We start from the raw sequence: 6,000 nt of genomic DNA on the forward strand, positions 1-6,000 counted from the left end.
TATTGCTTGGAAATCTTCCTATTATGACTGAAGTGAAAGGTTTGATTTTCTATGCTGATGAGACCTGAGATTGTTTTTAATGGTAATTTTGACTTTAAGACCCATAATAATAATGTTCCTTCAGTCTATAAAAAACTCCTAGCGCACAGCTAAGAAGTATAGTGAGGATTGGAGTCTTTCAATAATTACTTTTCTGCTATTTTACATTCTTTTGTGCTTGTTTTTCTGTATTGCCGATGCCACTATGATGGTACGATATCTGTGCGAAAAAGAATTATATGTAAAGTGATAACAGTTAGCAACTTTGTTACATTAATGGCATTTAATAGAGGGTATGTTTTTTCAACGCAAACCCTTGGGGAGTGAATGCAACTTGAAATACATACTTATATCTGTATTTGGCAGCAGATGGAGCTTTTTAAAAACTAACAAGGACATCAACAAAAGCTGAAATTATGATGAAATTGTAGGAATGAAAAAAACAGCAATGCCAGAAATTAGAATGTTGGTCCAGAAAAAAACAAAGATGGGTAAACTGGTTAGAGAGAAAAAGGGAAATAAATAATACCTTTCATTGGCATAAAACTGAAGCCTATGCCAGAAGTTTTGCAGTTAAACTTGGGCATTAACACAGAATTCAAACATACTGACCAGTTATCTGGGCATGCACAGTCAATTTGTGGACTTATGGGTTGAGAATTGTCTGTCCTGATAGAAAGTTTCCATTGGTTGGCTGAAAGGAAGTGAATGGCTCAGCTGTAAGAATGGCCATACACGTGTATCACCCCTCATGCGGTACCTGTCCATTCGGCCCGCTGGCTGATCAGTCGGAGTACTATACAGGTAGGCCTGTGTATGGCCCTCTTAAGGTATCTACATTGAACATTTTTAAAGAGATTCTGTCATGATTTTTGTGATGTCGTTTTTATTTCTAAATTACACTGTTTAAAATTTCATTCCTGTATTTTTTTCAGTTGTAATATTGGTGTGAAGGCAGCCATGTCAGGTCATTTTGCCTGGTCATGTGCTTTCAGAAAGAGCCAGCACTTTAGGAAGGAACTGATTTCTGGCAGGCTGTTGTTTCTCCTACTCAATGTAACTGAATGTGTTGCAGTGGGAACTGGATTTTACTATGTTCTTAGATCTACCAGGCAGCTGTTATCTTGTGTTAGGGAGCTGCTATCTGGTTACCTTCTCATTGTTCTTTTGTTTGGCTGCTGGGGAGGGAAGGGAGGGGGTCGATGTCACTCCAACTTGCAGTACAGCAGTAAAGAGTAACTGAAGTTTATCAGAGCACAAGTCACATGACTGGAGGCAGCTGGGAAACTGACATTATGTCAAGCCCCATGTCAGATTTCAAAATTAAATATAAAAATATCAGTTTGCTCTTTTGAGAAATGGATTCCAGTGCAGAAGTCTGCTGGAGCAACACTATTAACTGATGTGTTTTGGAAAAAAATGTTTTTTCCATGACAGTATCCCTGCTCCCCCCCAGAGATTAAGTACATAAAACAGCGCTTAGTTCAGAGGTTTCAGAAACCATTATCTGGAAAGCCATTATCCTAAAGTTCCAAATTATGGGAATGCCATCTTCCACGGAAAATTATTCTAATTTTTAAAAATGATTTTCTTTTTCTCTGTAATACCATACTAAGCAGCATAAATCCATATTGATGGCAAAACAATCCCACTGGGTTTATTTCATTTTAAGGTGATTTTTAGTCTATTTAAGATATTGAGATCCAAACGGCAGAAAGATTCCTTATCCAGAAAGCCCCAGATCCTATACCTGCATCACTCAGTATTTCTATGTAAGTTATATGTTTGGTATATACACCTTTCAACTGTACAACACTATACAGAATAAGGTACACAAAAGCAATAAGATACATCTGTGTTTGTTAATATCAGAATCCATTAATATTAGGCATATTAGACAAGCACTGGCATTTTGGTTCTAAAATATTAAGTAAAATATTAAGCATGATAGTTGCAGTCAAGGTTCCTCATATACTGGCAAGTCCTATAACAAGTCTACATACTTGTTATGGGCTGCCTTCAGCTTTACATTTTGAAACAATGGGCAAATATGTGCCACCACAGTCAGAAAATATGTTTGGTCACTGCTGTTCACACCCTCAAAAACACAAAAAAAGAGTAAAAATAAAATCAGGCTAGCTATTTCTGGATATAATATCTATATCTCCCCTACCTCTTTCTGTTGGGGTTCCTCAAGGCTCTGTCCTGGGACCCTTACTATTCTCCCTCTATACTTCCTCCCTCGGCAAATTAATCAACTCGTTATGGTCTCTGCCTGGATGTCGCAACGCTACCTTAAATTAAACCTCTCTAAAACTGAAATGGTTCTCTTTCCTCCAACTAACACCAGTAACATCCCGGAAGTATCCATCATAGCTAACAATTCCACTATCACCCCATCTCCCCAGACCCAGTGCCTTGAGGTTATTCTAGACTCTGCCTTGTCATTCACTCCTCATATCCAGTCACTTATTAAATCATGTCACTTCCACCTAAAGAACACATCCAAAATAGGATCATTTATCACCCAAGATGTGGCCAAAATTCTTATTCACTCTCTCGTCATATCACGTCTAGACTACTGTAACTCTCTTTTAATTGGCCTTCCCCTCCAGAGACTGTCACCTCTCCAGTCCATAACTGGCTTCCACTACCTTTCAGAATCAAATACAAATGAATGACCCTGACATTCAAAGCACTTCATAACTCTGCTCCACCCTACATCTCTGAACTCATCTCTATATACTCACCCAAACCTCTTACTACACTCCTCTACTGACCTGCTACTCAACTCTTCTCTCATTACCTCCTCACATGCTCGCATTCAAGACTTTGCAAGAGCTGCACCCCTCCTCTGGAACGCTCTTCCACGGTCTGTCCGACTTTCTCCCAACCTTTCTGCTTTCAAGAAATCTCTTAAAACGCACTGCTTTCGAGAAGCCTACCCTCACTCTGCTTAACTAACAAATGCAACACCACATACAGTACCACATTTCTCACCCACTTAATTCGATCTTGCCCACTCCAACACCGTGTGTATTACTACCTTCCCTTTAGAGTGTTAGCTCTTTCTGCATAGGGCTTTCCTCACCTTTTGTACCGTTATTGATTGTGATGTATGTAACTCCATATGTTCTATGTATGTAATTAATGTGATTTAGTTGAATAATCACATTTACTTTGCAGTGCTACGCAATATGTTGGCGCTATATAAATACATGTTTATAATAATAATAGGTTTATCATGAACTGTGCATTTTCTAAGAAGAGAGAATTCACTAAAGGAATAGAATTGTCAAGGTTAGAAAATGGGGCTGCTATAATGCATCAGTAAAAAAAGGTTGCCGTTAGGAGATGGATCAAGGTCACTAGGAAAAGACAGTTCTTAAACTGACACCTACTTTTAACTGAATGGATTCTAGCAAATGTAGCAGCCAACACATCAGGAAGTATTCAGCAAGAGAAAAAAGAAACACAACTGTTCTGTCCTCATTCACGGCAATAGAGATTTATAAAGGAAAATGAAATACCAGACAGTGTAATATGGCAAAGCACTAGAACCAAGGTATGTATTCCCCTGAATCCTATTATATGAAAGCCTTCCATTCACCTCCAGTATTACTTGTAGTAATGTAGTGATATCTTCATCATCAATCAAAAACCAGTAGTATACAAGTGCAGATGATGCTAGATTTTGCCAGATAAAATGGGAAATAAGCAGTGAATTTACTGTAGTTTACAGAACTGGACAATGTAGTTCAGAAGTGCAATGACTGCCCAGTGCAGCTATCACAATGCAATATCATTCCAAGCAACATAGCCAAGGAGCCCACAGATAACCCTTATATTTGCTACTGAGTAACAAATGTTTCAGAAGCGAGAGGCCTGCAGCGGGTCGGGTACCCGCTGTTTACCCGCAAAATAAGCAGGCACCCTGCGGAATGAGCGGAGGATTTACAGGTGCGGGTATAAATGCGGGTCAGGTTTTTTCTTATCTTATGTAATATTGTCTATATTTTACTCCTTTTAAAGCTTTACAAAACATGTTTCTGTCCCGCCCACTTTTGATGACGTCATTTCAAGTTAGCAGAAACATCACTTCCTGTTTGACGGTGGTCGGCGGGTTGCGGATAAGGCAGTTGCGGGTCCGGGTCGGGTAGCGGATCAAAGTGGGTAAATATGTGGGTTGTGGTTTGGGCTGCGGGTTCAGGTCCGGGTCTTAGAAATTGGTTCCGTGCAGGACTCTATCGGAAGCAATTAATTCAGTCTTGCTTGCATTTAGCCTCAATTTTTAGTTAGCATTTTAAAATGCTATCTGGTAGCCATGGACTGGTAAAACTGATCTGTACTATAGTTCAAATAAACAGGCAGCTGTGTAGCAATGGCAGCATTTTTTTAGAAAAAGCCTATATGGCATAGTGGATAACAGATTATACCAATACCATTATGTTTTACAGAGCTTATCTGCTATATGCTGTGTAACCTAAAACTTTTCTCCATTGAATAGGTAGTATTTTATTATTACAGAGAAAAAGGAAATCATTTTTAGAAATCTGAATTACTCGGTAGTCTTTCCTTCCCATAATTTGGAGCTTTCTGGATTATGGGCTTCCAGATAACGGATCCAATATCTGTAATAGGAATTACAAAAGTGACCAGCGGGGTTTATACTAAAAAAAAATGTTCACCTTTGCGTTAACTTGATGTATGTATGTATAGAGTGATATTCTGAGACAATTTGCAATTGGTTTTAATTTTTTTTGCATTATTAAGCTCTTCATTCAGCAGCTCTCCAGTTTGCAATTTCAGCGATCTGGTTGCTAGGGGTCAAATTAACCTAGCAACCATGCATTGATTTGAATAAGAGATTTTTCTTTGTCATAATAAAACCATACCTTGTACTTCATCCATTCATATTGGTGGAAGAATAATACCATTGGCATTAATCCCAAGAATTGTGGATAATAGATCCCATATCTTTTACACATATCTTTTAAAATTCTGTGCATAAAAATCCAGGAGGGTCGCACAGCAGCTGGACATTTGCTTAGCTGTTTGTACAGACAGTTAAACACATTTTAGCTACTTGCACTTCTCATTTAAACTTAGGGCTCTTTATTTAGGGCATATTTTAAAAAAAATGCCAGTAGAACTCACCAAACATTGCCACCAAATAAATCAAATGTATTTAAAGTGCTATATAATGCTTTTATGTAAAGGTGTTGGCAAATATAATTGCAGAATAAAAAACATTGATTGCTTGAAAAATAAACTGCATAAAAGAGCAGCGTTTACCATTTGATACAATTTTTCTAAAATGCACATTCACAGAAATACATAAACAGCTATTGCTTGATAGATTTGGGAAAATTCCTTTTCTGTATTTACTATGTTAATAGCTCAAAGAGACACTTGTTTGCATTATAAATACGATCTGCAGATTTTACCACCCATCTCTCTGCACAATTCAATCCCTTTAGCTACAAATCTTGCTATTCTTGTGTCCTTTAACGTGGTTATAAAACCTCAGCTTGCTTTTCCCTATTGTTTGCCCGTTATTCATACATGTCTGGTTTTGAGACATTGTTTAAATTGTGTTTCCTTTAAAAAGCTTTGCAGTATTTGACTTTGTCTATTGTGTGTGGTTTCACCCAGGGCTCTATTCTCTGCATTTCCCAGTGCATTCTAGCCCTATTTATTCCTATTCTTTTTGTACCCACTTCATCCTCAGGAAGCCTAAATTGACTTCTCGCTATTCTGTTCCCCTAACTAAAGATGCGCCATCAAGCTTGATTGAACTCTTTTGAAATCCACTTCCTAAACTGAAAAGCCCCTACAAATTAGGCGACCAGTGTTTGCAAATAATGTTTTTTCCCCAGTGAAATTGAAGGGAAAGCAATTGAAAACATACATTGGTTATTGATATGTGCTTATTTGGAAGCCATTTCCTATTCTTAACAC

Source organism: Xenopus laevis, chromosome 8L (genome assembly GCF_017654675.1).
Source record: "Xenopus laevis strain J_2021 chromosome 8L, Xenopus_laevis_v10.1, whole genome shotgun sequence".
In the NCBI taxonomy this organism is placed as follows: domain Eukaryota; kingdom Metazoa; phylum Chordata; class Amphibia; order Anura; family Pipidae; genus Xenopus; species Xenopus laevis.